This window comes from Lycium barbarum, chromosome 7, assembly GCF_019175385.1.
Source record: "Lycium barbarum isolate Lr01 chromosome 7, ASM1917538v2, whole genome shotgun sequence".
NCBI lineage: Eukaryota > Viridiplantae > Streptophyta > Magnoliopsida > Solanales > Solanaceae > Lycium > Lycium barbarum.
Genome location: NC_083343.1, coordinates 63911230 through 63934975, shown reverse-complemented (window position 1 = coordinate 63934975; position 23746 = coordinate 63911230).

Here is a 23746-nt window from a genome sequence, read left to right as displayed (position 1 = left end):
ATCCAGAACATGCCTAGGAGCGTATAGAAGTGCTTCACATACCTCGATGGCGCCTTATGCTCGCTCGGCGTCAATCCAAATTTCGTCCAAAATCTGGAAATGGTCAAGTTTACCATTTGGTTAGTTTCATTCTTTCAATACTCTATCTTTACACATAATTGCCTACCGAAATTTCGGCAGCATTTCCTCTGTATATACGACATCCCCGAGACTTAGCTCGGCTCAATTTAGCAACACAACAACCCAGAGGAGACATCCAAACAACAACAAACATCAATAAACACTAAATCATACCCTATGGCATTATTAGCCACCTTTCGACACGACGAATTATCTTTCGTTTCAAACTTACATTTCCAACCAAAACTTATTATTTTCATAGCCATTATCCATCAAAATCATTACGACATACATCGGAGGCATCCATAACATGTTCACATAATATTCACAAGATATTCATAAAATTCACAAACATTCAACTTTCCATCAAGTCACTACTTTTCCAATCCCTTCCTAACTTTCAACATGCAAACTCATCAACACATTTTTATATTCCAAGTTCATTGTCATAAGCATAATTTGCCTCTTAACACTTTCATTTTCACTTATACACAAGTCATAACAAAGTTCAATAATTTCCTTCAACAACTTAATAACCAATCTTCCATAACCACATAATTAACATGCTAACAAGATTCAATTCACCTTCCAACACCAACCCACACCACACGGCCACATGCTATATTTTCCAAATTTCACTAGTTCATTCCACTTTCATTTCTAATACAATTTCCACCACACTACAACTAACTTACACAAGAATTCAAACCATTAAAATCATGCAATAACCCTATATGCATTCGGCCACACATCCAAAAATTCCAACACACCAAATTTCCATATTTTTCATTCATTCACACACACTACAACATACATACATCATTTTTAACACAACAAAATCATGAAATCCTTACCTTTCTTCAAGTTCTTCACTTGGGGTTGAAGTTGTTTTCTTGCCAAAATCTTTACATCAACTTGTAGATAATCTTGTGCTTAGTAATAATCTCTCAAGAGAGGAACTTTTTAAACCCAAGAATTGGCTCCAAAAATTTTTTTCTTTCTTTTCCTTTTCTTTCTCCTCTCACCCGAAACCCTCTCCTTTTGTTCCTTCTTTCTTGCTTTGTATTTTTTTTCTTGAAAGTTCTAAGGATAATGATGGATATATAATGCCACATGGAAAATTAATCCATGGGCTTGGATCATGGTATGGCCGGTTGGGCCATCCCATTTGGGCCTAATTTTTTTCCTATCATTTTTGAGCCCAAAATTATTGTCTAAAGATGGTAATTTATGGAGCAAATCTCCAAAATTCCCTTGGCCACCTTTCGTAATTCCACACCATTAAATTCATAACCTACACATGCATACAAAGTAAGGTCCAATTGTGGCCTTATTCATCACAAGTCAACCCACCTTGAATTTTTCGAATAAACAAAAATGTCGGATGTAACATCGCGGCCCTAGTTGGGTCGTGCTAGAATTAGTCCGTGAGCTCCACTAGCTAGCTAGCCTAAGAGTCCGCTTAATGGACTCGGGCAATGCAGGAGTTGTTGTTCAAAACCCAACTGTTCATCATTAGACATGGAAGTAAAAAAGCGCCAATATGAAAATCCTAAGTTGAGTCACAAAAGAGATGCGCTTCCCCAGAAGGAAAAATCACCATTTGAGATTTCTGCAAATGGGATTCTCAGGTATCGAAGCAGGCTATATGTTCCAGATGTTGCAGGATTACGCCGCTAGATTCTGGAAGAAGCTCATTACTCCCTGTTATTCTGTTCATCCAGGATCGATAAAGATGTATCATGATCTTAAATCAATGTATTGGTGGGATGGCATGAAGAAAGATATAGCAAAATTTATAGCTCAGTGTCCAAATTGCCAACAAGTGAAAATCGAGCATCAAAAGCCAAGAGGATTGTTGCAGGCTATGGAAATTCCAACTTGGAAATGGGAAGTGATCAACATGGATTTTATTGTAGGTTTCCCCGTTCTCGGCATAAGTATGACTCCATATGGGTGATTGTTGACAGACTCACGAAGTCAGCTCATTTCTTACCAGTCAGAACTACATACTCAGGAGAAGATTATGCAAAGCTGTACCTTAAAGAGATAGTGCGACTTCATGGTGTTCCTGCATCCATTATCGCAGATAGAGAGGCACAATTCACAGCTAATTTTTGGAAGTCCTTTCAAGAAGGTTTGGGAACTCAAGTGAGACTCAGCACAACATTTCACCCACAGACCGATGGACAAGCTGAATGCACTATTCAGACCTTGGAAGATATGTTGCGGGCATGTGTATTAGATTTCAGAGGTAATTGGGATGATCATTTGCCACTTATTAAATTTGCATATAACAACAACTATTATTCCAGTATCCAGATGTCCCCGTACATGGCTCTATATGGAAGGAAGTGTAGATCGCCGATTGGATGGTTTGAAATAGGAGGGACACAACTAATAGGTCCAGAATTGATTCAACAAGCAGTAGAGAAGATCAAGCTAATCTGAGATTGGTTGTTGACAGCTCAGAGTCGTCAGAAATTTTATGTAGACAACCGTCGACGAAACTTGGAATTCCAAGTTAATGATTGGGTATTCCTAAAAGTGTTGCCAATGAAAGGTGTAATGAGATTTGGCAAGAAGGGGAAGCTTAGCCCCAGGTATATTGGACCTTATAGGATTGTACGCAAAGTAGGTCAAGTGGCTTATGAATTAGATCTACCTTCAGGATTTGAATCAGTCCATCCAGTTTTTCATGTGTCGATGCTCCGCAAGTGTGTTGGAGATCCTTCCAGAATCATGCCTGTAAATAATGTACAAGTTACCGAGAAGTTGACTTATGAAGAAGTACCCATTGCCATTCTAGATAGGCAAGTGTGGAGACTAAGAACCAAAGATGCCACTTCAGTTAAGGTCTTATAGAGAAACAATAGTAGAGAGGAGATGACTTGGGAAGCAGAAGAAGATATGAAGTCTAGATATCCACATTTGTTTCCACCACTAAAAAAGGCTCAGGACGTGACGCCATTGTCCTCAGGTATGCAATGTTTCTTTTAATGCTTTTGGGTCATGTGTAGCCATGTTTTCTTGCTGTTGTTATTGTAGCCCTGTGAGGCCATATATTTTGGGTTGCTGTGACAAGATTGTAGTGCCATATTATAGGAGAAACTCTGGCGAAATTTTTGTAAAATCCCCGAGAACCAAACATACAAGGACGAATGTTCCTTGGGGGGGGAGGGGAGAATGTTACACTTCGGAGATTTCATGTCGTTGTGCTGTGAATAGACTAACACAAGTTTAAGGTGAACATGAAGTCCATATGACCTTAAGGAGGGTATTCGGTAGCTTAAAGGTGTATACTACAAGATTTTGAAGTATTACAAATCGGAGAAATTAAATTCGTTGAGGGAAGTGAAGCATAAGTTGCGTTTGTGAAGGTTAGCGATTATCGAGGAAGCGATTTGTTACACCTCAGAAAATTTTTCTTTAATGCACAGTGGATATATTAATGAGGGGCACGAAGGATACGGTGTTTCAATAAGTAAGAGATGGCATTGGATGATCCTAATTGAGATTTCGAAGGCATTCGAGGTAATAGAAGAAAGTTTGCCAAGAAAGGCAAGGCATACGTTATGTATCGGAAAATATTTATGAGTAACGAATTAATGATGACTTAATGATGTTTTGGAGCAAGATTGTTAATGAGGTGTTAAACAAGTGTTAAGAAGGTTCCATAAGGATTGGAGATCAAACGAGTTGACGAGAACGAAATCGGAATAGCTGGGCATTATACAGCCCAACATACTGGCCGTATAAATTATACTGGCCGTATGTTAGGCTGTATATTTAGTCTAGATTGGCAGCATTCACTGGACCAAATCTATGGCCAGACATATGGTCAGTATAATTTATACGGACCGTATATTGGTCCATAGAAACAACACGGGACAGATTGTGTATTATTAATAAGGGAATCAGGTTCATTTCATTTCATTTCCCCGTCACTCCCCTTCTCTCTAGAACTCTCTAGAACATTTATCCACACTTCACCTACAAGAATCCAAGAGAGAGTAAGGATCAACTTCATCTAACCAAGGAAATCAAGTGTAAGAAACTCATTAGAGTTCATTCAAGTCAAGAAATTCCATTGGAAAGGAGTTAGGGTTTTGGCTCAAGTGAAGTCTTTCCACTCAAGGCTCATTCCCACACTATCTAAGGTATGTTTTATGATCATTCCATGTTGTTTAATATATTGAGAGGTTGAAAGACTTAGATTATGAAAGGAGATAAAAAATGGGTTATGAAGATGAGAATAATGAGATTTTGAGTAGTAGCTTGGGATGAGTCATGCTTCTTGATATATTGTGATTAAGATTATGCTATAAATGATATTAAGGACATGGGATAAGTATTATATGTGAGAAAACATACTAGTATACTATGACCATGATTATGGATGAATTGAAGTGAAATTGTGGAATGTGGGTAATGTAGATGAATGAAGATTGTTGGTTATAATGTTGTCAATATTATTACTGACGTTTGGGAATTGATATATGATATGAGGAAAGTTGTATAAACTAAGGAAATGCTGCCCAATTTTCTCCAGCTTTAGTAAGCACGTTCATATAATCGATTAGCTAATGTTAATGCGAATTCTCTTGAAGGTAGAAACGTGAGCATTGAAGGAGAAAAATCAAGCGATGGAATTGTTAAACGAAAGAAGTATGTAAGGCTAGTACCTTCTTTCTAAGGCATGACTCCTATGGCATGAATCCTCCTATCTTTCCATGATTTTCCTACATATCGAAAATTATGAGTCTACGATTATAAAGAGCTTCATACAAGATAAAGAAAAGAGATACGTTACGAGCATGACAATACTGATGATGAATCTAAGTCTATAAGTCCTAAAGCTCATGATATGACATTCCTACGAAGCTAATGATCCTTATGTGATTCCTATGATATTATTTTCCCTACCTTTCCATAACATTCTTACATTCTGGGAACTATGAGTCAACGTTGATAAAGAGCTTCTTATGAGATAAAGATGAGAAATATGTCATGAATACGATGATAATGATGACGATGAGTAAATATAAAGAATCTTAAAGTGAGGTACGATGTCCATGAGGTTAATGATCCTAAGTATGGTTCCATTGATGCTTTTCCTTATGTACACTTACCTTAAAATGTTAGTCCCTTCAAGGTGAGATATGATGATTATGATTACTCCATAATGTAATCCGGGGTTCACGACCTTATGTCACCCCGACATAGCCATAATTGTCTTCAAGTTGTAATGTATATTTTGATGATAAAGACATAGTGATGCTAGTTATGATATGGTCATGATATGCCTATGAGATGTATAATAATGATAAGTCTATGATGTGCTCACGATGGGTATATGACGATGCGATTCCACCGTGCCTAAATGGCCAGGCATGTCATCGCAAAGGCGGGCTGCATACGATTCCACCATGCCTAAATGGCCGGGCATCTCATCGCTAAGGCGGGCTGCTATGTTTACACCGAGCCTAGAGGGCCGGGCATGACACTACTAGTGGGCGGCATATGATGGTTACCCGGACACGGGTTAACGATGATGGTATATATACGATATGGTGGTGTATGTGCTATGACGATATATGTACTACGATTATATATGTTATATGTATGAAATGCATCCACTCTTAAAGGTTAAGCAGGTTATGTCTTCATCTTATGTCTTATGATTTCTCTATTATGTTCATTTTATTCATGCCTTACATACTCAGTACAATGTTCGTACTGACGTCCGTTTTCTTTGGACGCTGTGTTCATGCCCACAGGTATACAGGGAGGCGATCCAGACTCGTAGGAGTTGTTAGCAGGCCTTGAGAGCACTCCATTATTCCGGAGGTGCCATTGCTTATTGTTTTGTGTATATGTATGTTGGGCACGAGGGGGTCCTGTCCCGTCCATATGTCTAGTACTCTAGTAGAGGCTCGTAGATACGTATGTGTGGGTAGCATGGTCTCACGATGTCCTTATTGTATGTACATTATTTTGATAGTCGAAGGGCTTATGTATATAAAGGTAGTTATGTTTCCAAGTGAAAAATGGTTGTCGTATGATTTGAGTATAAGATTAATGAATGAACGCATGATGAGTACGATGGGTAATAGTATGAGCGGTGCTCGGTGGTTAGTCCCGGGTACCCGTCATGGCCCTTAGTCGGGTCGTGACACGATTGGTTAGTAATGTCTTGAGGAGAAGTCATAGGGCTCCTTAGATGGTTAATGAAGTGTTATACAAGTTCCAAGAAGGCTCCATAAGGATTTGAAATTGAACGAATCGACGAGAATAATTCGAAAAATATGAGTTATACGACCACTTATACGGTCCGTATAACTTTATACCATCCGTATAAGGGTTCGTATAACCTTTCCAAGGAAGGCCAGACCCAGGTGGTATTATACGGTCACTTATACGGACCGTATAACTCAACCGGGTCACTTTTTCCATATTTTTTCTCTTTTTATATATATATATATGACCCATGATCATTTAATTCATTTCCCACATTCTCCACACCTCTTGAGAACTCTAGAATATTCGCACACCATATCACCACAAATCCAAGAGAAATCAAAGATTAAACACCAAGAATCAAGAGAATTAATAGCAAAGAGGCTCAGTAGGGTTTGTAGAAGTCAAGAATTCCCTTGGTATTGAAGTTGGGGTTTTTCTCTAGTGAAGTATCTTCGTCCAAGGTTCGTTTCTATATGATCAAAGGTGAGTTTTACATCCATTGCATGTTATTAAGAGTATTTGAGTGGTTGAATGACTTGGATGAGAGAAGAAAATAGAATATGAGCTCAAATATGGAAATAATGATATTTTGAGTAGTTAGTTAACTTGAGTCATGATTCTTAATATGATATGAGCATAATTTTGTTATGGGTGCTACTAATGATGTTGAGGAAGTATTATATGGGAACAAATATGGTATTATGTTGTAGCTATGGTTATGAATGACTTTGAAAAGGAGTTTTGAGGATTGCACAATGTTTAACTTGAAAAAGTTTAATGATTATGGTATTATGGGTGTTGCTATTGATGTTTGGGAGTTGTTTATTATATGGAGAAAGTTGTCGAAACAAAGGAAATGTTGCCCAATTTTCGTTAGCTCTTAGTCGCTTTAGTTTAGACTTAAGCATGTTTAAATGATCTAATTTAGTACGAATTCTCTTGAATGTAGAGTTGTGAGCTTAGAAGGAGAACGTTTAGTCGTTAAGAAGACGTAAAAGGTATGTTAAGGCTAGTCCCCTTCTTTCAAAGGCATGATTCCTATGTTGTAATTCTATCCATATTTTCCATAACATTCCGACTTCCACAAATTCGAAGTTCATGATTCTTAAAGCTTCTTATGATGTTAAAGATGAGATGTTTTCTATGATGATCATGATGGTGATGATTTTAGTGCTAGAAGTTCCAAAGCTTAGGGTTGCAAAGATATTATGAGATGTAACTTGATATGATCTCACCTTATGTCACTTGTCCTTTCAAGGTGAGATGTAATTATAATGATTGTTCTGTAAGATTTTGCATGCATGATTCCGCCATAAAAGGAGATCAGTTACAGGTTATCTCTTCATCTTATGCTCTCCTATTTCTTGATTATGTTGTTATACATGCCTTACATACTCAGTACGTTGTTCATACTGACGCCTTTTCTTTAATAGACGCTGCGTTCATGCCAGCAGGTAGAAAGGGAGAAGGTATAGACGCTTAAGAGCTTTATTAGTAGATATACAGGAGCACTCCACTACTCCGGAGTTGCCGCTTATTGGTATATTCTTTTGTGTACATATTTGGGGCATGGAGGGGTCCTGTCCCATCCTCATGATATCAGTACTCCAGTTAGAGGCTCGTAGATACATATGTGTAGGTAGTAGATGTTTTATGATCTCTTTAGCGCATGTCTTGTATATTATTTTGTAGCCTCGTGGGCTTGTACATACATGGATATCTTGAGGAGTAATTGAAGATCGTTTCATAGTAAGCTTGTGTTGAGAGTGGTGTATGTTCAAGTTGAGTTTAATGATAAGTCTGAAAGGTGGTGCTCGGTGGGCTAGCTCCGGGTACCCGTCACAACCATCTAGTTGGGTCGTGACGACACAACAGGGACCAACCTAAGACAATATCCAACCCAACTTCATACCCGAAGGTTTACATGCTTTCTCCGACAATATCATCTAAATATATGCTTCGCTAAATGAAGTCTCACCATAGGGAAAGCCATAACCTACTTGGAAGGTCGAACAATAGTACCAACAATCACTCCTTCCCCTTTCCTTTCCGTTCCGCTGAGCCTCGAAATCAAGAAAGTCTATACATATTCAGAATCTAGGCTAGAAATCATAAAGATCGATACCTATATCACTATCATTCAAGTTGGGTCAAAACCAACCCTAGAATTTGGGAAAACGGGGCCCACAAGAGCAAAACAGGAAATTCTGGGGTAAATTATTCAATTAAACATTAGGTGATCAAAACCCATAAACTAATTGCAAAAATAACTCAAGGATTCATCCAATTTCGAATTCCAAGCAAAACCCCCACTTTTGGGTATAAATCCTAACTCTTAAATTCAAGAATTCAGCACTAATAATGGAATATATATGATTAACAACCTTAGATACATCACAGTCTAGCATAAACCCAATCCAATTTCATCATTTAGAAGCCTAGATAGAATATCCATTAAACTCACTTTAATATTCCATTACATAATGAGCTAACAAGGGAAAGGGATTCTATGATGATTAGGAATAATGAAATAGCAAGGAAATTAGAAGGACTTACCACCAAGAATCTTCTCCAAGAATCCTCTAGAATTTCTCCCCAAAGCTCAATTTTTGGAATAGTAATAAATGATAGACTAAGGGCTTTTAATATACACTTAATGAATAACAGGCCCGATACCGATACAGTGGCATCGGGATCGCTACGATGGTACCGCCCCAAAGTCCACTTAGACCATCGGGACGGTCAGGCCACAAAAGAACTTGGCCTCATCGGCGGCCCATCCTACCGCTATGGCGGTGCCGCTGGGACAGTGCTGGTGCCGCCATGGTAGGCAGCAGCACTAGAATTCTCCAAAAATTATCTCAATCTCAACTGAAATCCCGACTAATACCCGAGGCCATGTGCTTCACGAACCACATACACACACACATAAAAACACGCTACGAACGCATTTGTGGTCTCGAAATTTCCAGCCGAGGCCTCGTTGACCAAGTTAACCCTCGATACCTCAATTCAAACTTCCCAACCCAAGTCCCAAGATGCATCCGAGTGCATTGGGAATCGAACCAGATATACATACAAGTCCTAAAAGACTATCCGGACCTCTCTAAATTGATGAATTTCCGAAAAAGGTTCATTTACCCAAAAGTCAACTTTGAGTCAACTCTTTATCAGTTTAAGCCTAAATTTAACAAAAAATCATCTGAATCAAATCTAACCATCTCGGTAAGCATGTCAATAGCCCCCTCGGGTCAAAGGCGAGCTAAACAAGGTCTGGAAAGGGTCAAAAGTATCGAAAAGACTATAACGACCAAGTGGGTCGTTACATGTCCTCATAATAACATGTAGCCGGCAAGGCTGCACATGACATCTACATTCATCATACTATCTATGAGCATCTAGGAGTGAATATATATAACATATGTATATAGCATATACCAAAAGAGCAAGCCCGGTATAATGACACTTACTGACGATCCGCTGAAGTTGATAATCCTACTGAAGAGGTCCTCTACTCTATCTATCTATTAGGACCTTCAACATGAAATGCAGTGTCCCGTTGGATGGGACGTCAGTAAGGATAGAAGTACTGAGTATGTGAGGCAGGAAACAATAACATAAGTAAGATATAAGTATAAAAGAATAGAAGTAACCTAAGCCATCTGAGGACGTACAATATGCAATGCATGAGTTTAAATATCATTTGCAAATATATATATATATATATATATATATATATATATATATATATATATATATATAAATAGCATCATCATCATAACGTACCCGGCCTTTTCAGGACTCGATGTGTAACGTACCCGACCCTTACGGGCCTCGGTGTGAAACATACTCGGCCCTTATGGGACTCGGTGTTAAACTTACCCGACCCTTACGGGATTGGGTGTGAAATGTACCTGGCCTTTTCGGGACTCGATCTAAAACGTAACCGGCTGTTTCGAGACTCGATGTGAAATACCAAACTGATCAGTGGTTGCATAATAGGTGTCACGTCCCAACCCCGTAGGCCGTGACTAGTGTCCGATCTGGGCACTCAAACGTATTCCAGTATATGGCAGAAGCAGACAAGGCTTTATTTCCAATTTACTTAATTCCCAAAAAAATTTCGGCAGAGTTTCCTTTGTTTTACGGACTGTCCAATATACCCTGCACGCAGAAAATACCAACAAAGGCCACACAGGGCCAACAGAGTAACATTTAAATATATGCGGACCGGCCGCCGCGGCGAATGGGATAGCCCAAACACAACATATACACACAGCTGTACAGAAAGATCCCAACCCACAAACATGTCCACAAACCTCTAACAGACCGACAGAATCATATGACGGGACAGGGCCCCGCCGTACCCATGAACGAGAATATACACATATAGAAGTGACAGGCTATACCAAAAGATGGCTCTGAATAAAAGAGCGCTCCAAAAATAGCAGAATGAGATCCTAAGCGGACGGATCAGCAAACCTGTCGTCGGTACCTGCGCGGCATGAAAACGCAGCCCCCGAGGAAAGGGGGTCAGTACGAAATATGTACTGAATATGTAAAGACTGAGTTGCAGAAACAAAATCATAACTGGTATAGAACGTACAGAAAGTAAACAGAAAATACAAAGTATCAGATATATATTTTTAAAACATGCGGAGTGTGTACAGAAACATATGTCATATCAAATACGGCCCCTGCCAAGGGACTCGGCAGACAGAACGTGGCCACCCTCCCGACGCTGGTGCCACAGCACAGAAGAATCAGAATAGGGGCATAACCCCGTAACATAATATGTCATATCAGATGGCCATAGTAAATCATATCAGAACAAGCGTACATGGCACAACATGCTCCACAAACCCATGTACGCGTATACCTGCCCCCTCACATCGAGGCACGGCGAACAATGCAAAGGATCACGCTTGACAACATATCCTGGCTCGGGCTCAGTGTGGGAAACATTGGGGCATCCACGAATGGAGTAGTGAGAGACTAATGCAATTTAAAAAAATATCATAAATGTTTTCAAAGACTCGATGAAGCGTATCAAAGACAAACAAATCCAATGGAGTTGGATGGGATCATAATAGATGCATTTCGGATATCATATTAATTTACAGAAGTATAGTCTTCCCGAATTCGTTCCGAGTGTCAAAATAATTTATTAGACTTAATAGAATATTTAAAACCATATTCGTTAGGTAAGCAAAAGGGTAGTCAAAACGTTTCTTTCAAAAATCGCTTAAAAAGAAAGCTTTAGTACATTAAGGGCAAAACCGAGAATAGTTGGCCCGCCTCGGGACAAACAAGGCGGCGGGCTCAAATTGTGCCCTCCAAGCTTATGGGGTCACCTAAAAAGGTTCTACAGACATTCTAGGACTTTCCAAGTAATTTAGAACAAAATTTCATAATTTCAAGAAAAGCATACCAAAATGGTTCAATTCTACTGAAGGAAAAACTGAGATTTTCTCTTGCGGATTCCGATAGCCAAGAAGTATTTCGAGGCCCGAATCCGACCCTAACACACTAAGGGCATGCCAAGGGAAGAATTGGGGTAGCTTTACATACCTTTTGAGCTTTGCACGCCTATCCAAGCTCACTCCCCGTTTCGTCGAAAATCTGCAAATGGTCACATTTACCAATTGTAAGTTATGAATACCATGATTTCAACTTAAGGCATATTTGTCTACCGAAATTTCGGCAGCACTTCCCCTATACATATAGCACCCCCGAGAATTCAACTCGGCTAAAAACCATCAACAACAACCCAAACAACAACATCAACATCAACAACAACCATTAGAAACACAATATCCTTCAACTAGCCATCTTTTTAACAACATGATATAACCTTCACCCCAACCTAAATCTTCAAACTAATATCGATGATTTCACATTCATTATCGATCAAGATCATCACAATATAGTTTTCGAAATATCTCATATCGTTTCCTCAAGTTATACACACGATATACATAATATACAACTTTCCGCCAAAGTCATAACTTGTTCAAAACATCAAATCTTTGGCATACATATTAATAACATGTTTCCAACTTCCAAATTCATCAATGATCAACACAACTAACAACCAAATAGCTTCATTTTCCTAATGTCGGAAAATCATACTAAAACGACATAAGTTTCTACATTCCATTTCAATACAAACTCATATTATCCCATCTTCATTTACATTGAAAGCATCACAATAACACACTAACCAACTCAATTCATTTCCATTCCAAGTCCACATACCATACGGCCATATGCCCATTTTATCAACTTCAACTAAATTCATTCAACTTCCAATTCTAATATGCATTTCATCATAACCATAACTAGAATATAACATAAAATTCACTCATACATGTATACCACGCATATACCTCACGGCTACAACCCCATATCCCAAACCCACTTTGCAAATTTTCATTTTTCCATACAATCAACACATTTCTACATACTACAACACAAACATGACTTCCTAACACAATAATAAGGGATAAATTCTTATCTTTTTCTATAGTCTTCTTCACTTGAACTTGTGATCACTTTGATGAAATAAGTGCTTCTCTCTCCAACCCAACTACACCAAGTTGTAGAGAATACCCAATTTAGTAGGAAAACCACAAAAGAAAAATTTTTGGAGCAATATTCTTGGGAGTGATTTTTTTCCCCAAGCAAACCCGAAACCCTCCTATCTTCTTGCTCTTTTTTTTTTTTTGCTTTGGTTTTCTTGCTCTCTAATGGATATACTATGAAGACTTGGTCTTCTTATAATTAATAGTCACATGGTCAAGCACATGACCATGTAAATGGACTTGGGCCAAGGCCAAGGTGGCCGGCCATGGTCCATGGTTTGGGCCTCAATTCATTAAATTTTTTTTTTGAGCCCAATTTGTTACGAATTTTATTTTGTAATTCCCGGAACTAATTTCCGAAACTCCAATTTTACCCTTAGCCTCATCCCACACTTTCACAACCATACTCTTTCATGCACAACTCCTATATCAAATAAAATCAAATTTGACCTCATTTCTCAAAAATCCAAGATATTTCAAATTTTTCCAAACGTGTGAAAACACGGGATATAACAATAGGTTCCGTACTCGGCCGACTATAGCTCGGCTCGGTGTAGTAAAGTAGTGTATACATATATATATATATATATATATATATATATATATATATACAATGCAAGAGGAGCCAATGAAATAACATCGGGCCTTTCAGAGTGACGTAAGGTCATAACCTCCGAAAATATTATGGAACTCATATCGGAGCCAAGAAATAACTCAGTAAGAATAGTCATAATGATATTATGAGAATCATTTATGAAGCATATCCAATTATTTAGCAATCAATCAGCATCTCAACAAGGAACATTTATATAGGCATTGGAACAAGAATAGAGTGGAGTCATTACGCTATGAATGCTAGTAGACTTCTAGGATTTGTGACAAAGGAAATGATGATAGCAGCACCTTATTTATCGAAAGAATCCCTTATTCCGATTCGTCATTTACCCATATCTATATCGAAAGATGTACCCTAAATCATATTCTATCATGTTCATACATCAACTTAGATAAGTTGTATATCGAAGGAGGATTCGGGTTATGAGAATTCGGGCAGCATTTCCCCTATGTCATCTACTTCCTCCAAATTTCAAAACAACGCCCAAACATTATTAACAACATCAACAATAACATAATCAAGATACTATATGACAAACACATATAAATCCGTCCGGAACATCCTTCAAAAATTAGTCCATAAGCCAACAACATCAACGTATCAAACTACGACCTTTACGCTTTGTTTTTCCTTCACTTTAAATCATTAAAATCCTCCAAACACAACTCAATATCAATAACATCAAATTCAATTCAACCACTAATTCATCCAATCAAGAACATTTATATAGGATTATTCAGTCCTTTGCTCAATTCAACTAAGTATGTTATAATTTAACGAATATAATCCTGAATCAACATGATTCTATGAATATAATGAAGGGATCTTACCTTATTAACTTCCAATTGACACTTGACGGCTTCAAACCAAAGATCCCGCCATCTTTCACCTTGCTTCGCAATAATCACTATAATATGATGTTGTCACGAGCTTCCCGAGCCTAGATTACATAACATCCTTATGATTTCTTGGTTTTTAATGATAAGGAATGCTGGGAGAGGTGTGCTAGATGTTTCTATACCTCTAAGGGTGTAAGAATGGGGTGTAAATAGGGGGGAGTTGGTATTTATAGGGTGGAAGGTCGGTTTCCACCGACTCAATAATTGCTCTTCGCGTTCGCTGACAGCCTATCTTGAAACGCCCATAACTCTCTACTCCGATATCGTATTGACGAATGATTTGTTGCATTGGAAATTAGACTCAATGAAATTAAATTTACATAGGTTATTTATTCCATGACTCCTCATATTCTAGGAGATACACCTTTCTCAAATTGGAACAAAAAATTTCTTTCTGGAATTCTGTCAAGTTTTCCCAAAATTTCGACAAACTTAATTCCTTCATTTCGCTTGATCCCGAAACCTTTAGACACTTGCTTAGCACTTTTTATATGTATTCCTTAACCTTATACGAGTTCCATAACCTCTCCGAGCTTACGTTAGTTTACTTACGACGCAAACGATGTGAAATTTTTTTGATGTCTAACATTCTCTCCCCCCCCCCCCTAAAAACATTCGTCCTCAAATGTTAAACTCTCAATGATCTTATGGAAATTTTGGCAGATCTTCTTCTATAACTATAATACTATCAACTTGTCACGTAACAAAACTAATAGCACAATGCCACACAGGGATGAGGGCTATGATATATTAGTCTGAACCTCCTCTGGGAGTGATAACAAATGCGGATACATGAATCTCATATCTCTGTATAACACCATTTCCATTATACTCTATACAATAAGAAGGCTCTCATTAATATCTAGCTCATTGAGCGACATACATCATTCTTTTACCTTTCCTAACCAATCATGTCCCTTTTTAAACTTTTAGACAATAACTATTCTTGGCGAAATCTTACATTCCGAATCATATCCTTTTTAGACTTTAGGTATCATCTTCCTTATAACCAATACTCTTTCCATTTTTGTAATTCCTATTTTGCCTCTTTCTGCTCGTAAATCATTGGCATATTTACACTCAAGGATCATATTTAAACACATACGTATTCTTACCACGTCTTACCTCGAGTGAAAAATACAACTCCCATCTAATCATACCAATGTGTCATTAATAGAATAAGAGTTACATTTGGTCTTGGCATACGCGTATAAGTTGACTTCATTTCCTCTTTTCTCATGTCATCTCTTCCCTTCCCTTGCTTTTTCACAGCACCGTTATGAAAGCCATACCTTTATTTCTGAGTCTGCGGACTTTCCTGTTAAGGATGGAAATTGCTCTTCTTCGTAAGTTAGGCTATCTGTGACTTGCATATCATTTAATGGTACAATCCTTGGAATATCTCCAACGCGTTTCCTTAATATAGACATATGAAAGACGGGATGAGTTGGTTTTAATTCTGACAGAAGTCCCAGTTCGTGAGCTGATCGACCGACTTTTCGAAGGATCTTATAAGGGCCAATGAATTTCGGACTGAGTTCTTCCTTCTCACCGAATCTCATAACACCCTTCATACATGATATTTTCATTTCCAAGAATACCCCATCGCCAACTGGAAATTCTAGGTCTCGCCGTCGTACGTCTGAAGAGGATTTCTGACGACTTTGAGATGTCTTCAATTTCTCCTGGACCAGCTTTACTTATAATCCTCAAGGGAAGATCATTTCCTCAAACTCACTCTAATTTATTTGAAATGGATTAATCGCGCGAATGGTGCAAAATGTATATCTGATGCGAGGTATAATATCCTTCCTCTCTTAAGGACATTCGTCCTTGAATGTAAAGGGGGTGTATGGGGGTATCTTTAATAAAAGCTAACGTATCATAATATAATTCAAGAATACATGCATACAACTGGTTATGTATTGGCTATCCGTAGACATCAGTCCCAGTACTCGTGGTTATCTCCCTTATCCTCATGGTTTAGCTCTTAATAGCTCAACACGTTTTTGTCTATACATCGGCTATTGTTCCACTTTCCCAGACTAACAAGGACGGACCTTCAGACCCTCATACTCTGAATGTCATCTTTATCTTTTGCCATATGCTCGCCTTTAATCATAGCTAGGTGTTCCCACCAGGCTCTGTGAGTATTCTGTTCTCAGAAATTTCCTTTTGCTTCTCATTCTATTCTTGGTGTTGTGGAAAACAAAATTTTATTCGTAGGAATCAGGGTCGAATTATGACGTTAGCGGGTAATACCTTTACTCGGTTCCCAGTTGAGAAGCTTTCCTGGTTGCAATACGCTGTCATCGACTTAGGGTCTTGTAGGACGTCTCTTTCCTATGGGTTTTCTTCACATGTTTTTCCTTTATAACCATCTTCAGTGTTCGTCCCTTCAAGTCTGGACCTATGATCTCCTGTCACCGTATCCCTTTGTTGCATTGCACTAGCCTCAAACTTTATTTCGCCTTACTCAATTACGGATAGCGTCTCCTTCATTATACATTCTCATTTTGTGTTTCCACCTGTTATGCATCATCTGCGTGATATCTCTTATTTGACACAGAACTACAGGTATTAATTACCCTTCACAATATTTTCTAGATCTAGTACGCAGCTTGCCTCAACGATTCGGGTCTAACTGTTTCCCCTTACTTAAGACTATGTAATCCCCTAACTTGTTTGGACTCGTGCCTTATTTACACGTGTTTGCATCATTGTTGCCCCTTTCTATATAGTGATTTACTTCACTAGGCTCCTTTCTTGCATCATTCCTTCCATAGGAGGTCTAACTTATCATCTTACTACCATTCCTACCAATTAAGTTTAATACATATGTATTTAGGATCTATGTCATGGAATCTCCATGTTGTTTCAGCTTCCTACATTCCGGCTCATACCTCTTACAATAATAAAAATTAAAATTTTGGCTTCTTATGGTTCGTCTTGTTGTTTCTGGAACAACTCACTTAACCTCCTCTCGTCATTATTTGACCACATGGTATCTCTTGTGTTAGCAGTCTTGAAGTGATGTGTCATGGGGTTACCTTTCCTCTTACCGGCTAACTTTAGGACCGAGCATATCCTTATGAAATGACAATCAGCCTAGACATTGGAACGCGCTCATCTCCAATTATGGTATCCTTTAGCTTCCTTCAACACATGCACAACTCCTCGTCCATAGCTACATCTTTCTTAGTCTATTACCGACTTTGGGGTTCCTTTACCTTTCTTATTAGTGGTAAACTATCTTTACCTTTATGGCCTTAGCCCCTTAAGTACACAAATGCCAACTCTTGTTTCTCTTCCATTCTCCTTTATCACAATCCTGTCGTTTTCACATATGCCTGCTCCTCCTTTCCGCTTTATGGTTTCCTGACCTTTTTCGTGCTTTCCTAACTTTCTTGTGATCTATCGGGGTGAAATCTGATTTCCTAAACACACCTTGCTCATTCTCCTCACTTGTAAGGTCATCGCCGCCTTTCAGTCCCCCTCCTTGCTTTTCTCGAGCCGTTTTGTTATTTTAATCTCTTTCTTCCAGGAGAGCCAATTACTCATTAGGGTACATATTTCACACTAGGGCGACTCCGACATCCCTCAGGTGTTTAGCGAGACCATGTGAATACATGCTTTATTTGGCCATGCTAAGAATCATTTTTACATCACAATGCGTGCTCATAATATTGTCGGTCACGATTGATTTACAAGGACTTTCCGTTCGTCGCTTATCAATATCCTTCCCGAAGTCTAAATGTTCGATTGTACATCCTTGAGTCATTATCCATTATGATGGTTCCTTGTACCCTTATCTTGATGTGAGCTCTGACTCAACTTACTTTTGGGACTAGTGTGTTTCTTCCTTATGCCGAAAATGGTCGCACTTAAGTTCTTCTTTCCTCCAGATCATCTTATTTCCTTATACTTGTTCGTCTTGATTGGCATCTAATTCATCCGGTAGCACCTTATCTCATAATTGTTCACGAAACTTGCCCATGGTGTTCTCAGTATCCCTTATTCCTCTTCTTTCTGTTCCTTGTAACTCTCTAATGGTGTCCTGGACTCCTCACTTAATTTGCATTTAATCAATCGTGATTCCCAATATGTACTCTGAATCTCATGTCATTCCATCATCAATGTTACCCAATTCGATAAGTCCTTCCTCCCTTATGTGTACCACGTATCATATCGCAAGTACCAGGCTCTAACAAAATGCTGAATCTAAGAGGAAACTGGACGTGTCAACCTGTCACGCCCCAAAACACATCCTAGACATGACCGGCGTCCGACATCATGAACAACATCAAAAGAACCTAAAAGATGCAATAACAACACTTGAACCCGCCAAGTTCAATATTCACCTCCGACAATGTATAAAATAAATACCAACAAATCATGATATATGAATTAAATCAATGAAAGTCTTCAATATGATAAAACTTAATCAAAACGTGACGAACGCCCAAGGGTTAAACAAACTCAACAACTACCCATAAGAATGTGTACTATGGAGCTTTTAAGATAAAAGAGTAATTGTCTGACACATCGGGACGCAGCCCAAAAAAACTAGAATAGTAAATAAATATGATAAGGGGTGTCCCACGAATGAACATGTGGGCACACCAAGTCAGCAGCAACAATAATTCCTTCCTAAGCGTTTTGACTATCAAGAATCTGCTATCCTCCGTTACCTAACATACCATCAAAAACAACAATGGTATGCCTGAGTACTTCGTACTCAGTAAGTTCCTCGGGGACAACAAGTAATAAGAAAATAAAGTACAATAATACTTAAAGAAATCAGTTCTAAGGATAGTATGAAGCAATGTGAAATCACTTATTCAGCTTGTGTATCTCAATATAGTAATAACTCTTTTTTTTTTAAATAAGGGTTTGTTTGGTAATTTTTGCTAAAAAGGAATTAAAAATAAAATAAAATAGAAGGAATTTAGTGGGCCAATCCCAAAAAGGAAAAGGAAAAAAAAAATTAAAAGGAAGGGCTGAAGCCCCAATTTGAAAGAAAGGAGCAGAATGATCTTAAAAAAGAAAAACAGAAGCCACTGTAGCAGAGGCAGAAAACGTAGAAGCTAAAGAGGAAAAAAAAAACGTAGTAGAAGAAAGGGAGAAAAAGAGAGGAAGGGAGAGGAGAAAAATAAAGATTTTCCACCCAACTCATCAAGGTAATGACTCTAATCTTTTATTTAAGTTTGTTACATAATTATGGGTGAATCTTTATGGTGAATACATGGGGATATTTTGAGGAATTGAGAAAGTTTAGCTCTAGGGTTTTTCAATCAAATCATTGATTTAAAAGGGCAAATATTGTCGGATTTTAGATTTCTAAATCTCGTTGGAATCCTCTCGTTAAGGCCTTCCCGAAAACATATGTCTTGTTGGGTTTTGAACACATTGACCAGAGGGCGTTTTCGTCCTTTAAAATTTGACTTTAACCGTTTAAGCCTCTAAAAATATAGAAGTGGTTTACCCTATGGGTTTTGACCATTCTAAATCCGTTTTTGTGTAGTGTGAGGCAATTCGGAGACTCGAGAACGCAATTTTGATTTATCGGGAAGTGTGCTTGAATTGTGAATTTGAGGTAAGTGAGACTTTAAGCTTTGGGTACTTGCTTTTCAAAACCCGTTTTAAAAATATGTTTTGTCTGCCTGGTCCATGTGTTGGGGCAAGCGTGTGCTTGGCAGAATCGGTGGTTCTTAAGGCCAGCCGCATATATTTTATTTTCAAATACTCTAAAACTCTATTTATAAATTGTTTCGTAATGTGATACGGCTATGAGCCATGATATTGGGGCATTGTGTATGCTTCCGTTAGCATTGTGTATGCTTCTTGATTATATTGGGGCATTGTGTATGCTTCCCTTAGCATTGTGTATGCTTCTTGATGATATTGGGGCATTGTGTATGCTTCCCTTAGCATTGTGTATGATTTCTGATGATATTGGGGCATTGTGTATGCTTCCCTTAGCATTGTGTATGCTTCCTGACATATTTGGCACATTGTGTATGTTGTCGTGGATTCATAGTGTTGACTAATTCTTTAATTTCCACTTATGACGGTTCGTAGTGTAAATTGTGTTGAGATGTATAATATATTTGATAAAAAGTGGTTTGGACCTTGGTTGCTATTATATAATGATATGTTTATGCGCATAATATTTTTGTGCTTGTTGTGTGTTTGTATTTTCTAACACTTGTTCCAGGGGTATTTAAAGTGGCGGGTCGAGGATCTTACTGGGTTATATTTACGTATAGCTCACTCCTTACCTACATGTCCATGCAGATACTATTGGTGACGACGAAGCTAGTAGCTCATGAGTTTGCTAGAGTTGATCTATTGGTGGAGGTGAGCCGCCGCTTTGTTCGTGGAGGCTACCAAAAGTGTCTTTACCATTTATTTATTAATGTTTTTTTTCTTCTTCTTTTGGGATTTAAAAACCCAAGCCTTTTGTAATTCTCTTAGATGCTCCATGGTCTAGTGCGGGATTTGGGCAAGAGTATTTGGTTAATATTTTGAGACACTAACATCCACAATTAATTATTATATTATTTGAGTGCTTATTTAATTTGGTTAATGGTGCAAAATTATGATTAATATATGAAAATGGGGTTCGCCTAGCCGGTGGTGTGTGCTGGGTGCCAATCACGTCTAGGGGGTATTTTGGGACGTGACAAAGTTGGTATCAGAGCTTAGGCTTTAAGTCCCGGGTCCATGGAGCAGTGTTTAGTAGAGTCTTGTTCATGGGTATGTAGGCGCCCATACTTATGACCTTGAGGCTACTGAACATCTAGGATGGTTTCCCTTCTTTCATTCCTTATTCGTGCGTTGAGTTGAATCTATTCTAATTGTCGTAACACTTATTCCGCAGACGGCTAGGACATGCATATCCTCCTCTGCTAGATGTCACGATTGATTTGAAAGTTTTTTTTAACGTTATATGTGCAACTGAGAGTGATACTGAGTACATGGAATGTTTTGTGCATTGATTGTAGTTGAGATTGGACCGGGTGTACACTTTGAGATAGTTTTGTTTACAAAGAAAATTTTGCCAAATATTTTTTAGAAGTTCGGGAGTTAGTGAAAATTTTGAACGTTAAGAAATCGTTGAATGGAAGGGTAGTGGTTGCGGGTTCCCTAGTCAAAAAAAAAAAGTGGTCAAATGATATAATGTTTTTTTCTTTTTTTTTGTGTAAGAGCGACTATTCAAATTTGGGGTTGTTGGTATGACTCTATATTATGAGTTTTATCGGTAAAGAGAAAGAGGGTAGCGGGAAAGTATGAAGTTTAATGGCATACCCACGCCTAGGTTGTTGGCCTTTATGGTGAAAGATATTTTGAGCAAAGTGTTTGTATGGTTCTAGATTAATGTCTCTTAAAGTGATTTTCTAGTATTTGTAATGTCGTAGTGGTGATGTCATCAGTGTGATTGTGGTATAAAAATGCATAATTTAAGTGTATTAAGTATGAGCATGATAATGGCACTACGAGATGCACAGCTTATTCGTAGAGTAAGTCCCTGGATGAATTCCAAGTTGTGAGTGAGAATAAGACTTTATAAGAATTTATGAAACAACATAGTAAGATGTTTAGCATAAAACTCAGTGTATAGTGACTTGATTAGTTGTCGAAGGGAAAGACGTGGAATGTTAAGACTATCACGCATCAGAAAAAAATAAATGAACCATAAATGAAGTTTGAGTAACGAAAAACGTCATGACTATCCGTGAGAAAAGTAATCAGCTTACACAATTTTGTTAACATGTGTTGTTTTCGGTAAAGCACAAGCTTGAGTAATATGAGAAACACGTTAATGAGGTGATAGTGTAAAGGAAGATACTGAGAGAACTTGAGTATTTATGAACCATTTGTGATTCGATCTAAATGGGGGAGTCTAATATTATTGACCGGTCTATCGAACATGTGTGGGCACAGTTCAGAGTCATGATACGTTTTTGTGCTGTAAAAAAAACAAAATCCTTGGCGTTATTGACCTTGAGGTTATCTTTGATTCAGATTGAATGACTTCGTCTTGCCTTATGCTTTGATTGCCATAAAAAGACCGTTCCATTTTCCATTTCGGTGGAGCCTAATATTGAGTTTGTATTGAGTTTAAAGGATTCATTTGGTATGTCCGCAGATAAAGCAACCTCATCGATAAAGTTCTTTGTATAATAGGTGGAGGATATAGGTCGTATTTAACTATAACTCGGGGCATCAGAGTTGAATAACTAACTATTGGGTTAGTGTGAGTGGTTAACAAGTTTTTGAATATGCTTTCAGAGAACCTACTAATTATACCATATAATGGGGATGTCGACTAAAACTTGGGTATTGGTATGCTGTCATTAATCTGGTATATTTTTTATTTTTAGTTATAGAATGACTCTGCAAAGTCAAAGGAAGTAAATTATAAGTTACAAGATTTCGTGATTGAGAGGTCACTATACCAATTATAGAGCCCGGAGGTGCTTAATTTCTGTTTGTCGGGGAGAACATTGAATCTATGCATATTTTTATCACTAAGAGAAAAATGACTTAATTTTTATCATATGATGGGCAAGTATCTTTTTGTCTTTTCCTAAATTACATGATATGTGGCTTCTGTTACAGGGTGTTATATGCTATTCTAAGATAGACTTGTGATCAGGATACGCTGAGTAGTAGGAGAAAGGGTTGGATAATCTGAAGACATGTACCAAGACTTATTTTGGTCAGTGTAAATTTCTGGTGATATCTTTTGGATAGAGAATGCATTAGTGATTGTCATGCACTAGAGGATTGGGGTATTCAAAAACGTTCCTTAGCTCTCTATTTGTTATGTTCATTAATGACATATGCGAATATCTTCTCAGTCGATAGAAGCATATGCTGTGGTCGAAAAAGATGTCGGGATAATATTGATTAAACAACTGAGGTTAAAAGTGTGAAGTTTATTTTTTACATCATGGCGTTATGAGCCTTGTCGTGTCTAGTAAAAGGATGGAAGGTTGGGTTTAATACAAACACTAAGGCTCTATCATGTGTTATACTATAGTTGTTTTTGTTTGAACATGCGCAGTTGATCGATACGAGAGTCTTGACCTTATTGGGGATTATTGATAGTCTTTAAAGACGAGGCTACTTGATAGTGGAAAAAAAAAGGGAACATTCTAATTAAAGAGTTGAATGTGTGTACACCTATGGTGGTTGACTTAAGGAGATTTGTACTCGAAAAGATACAACGTTTAGTATATTTATTACTTTTTAGATTCACAAATGTGCATTGGGGC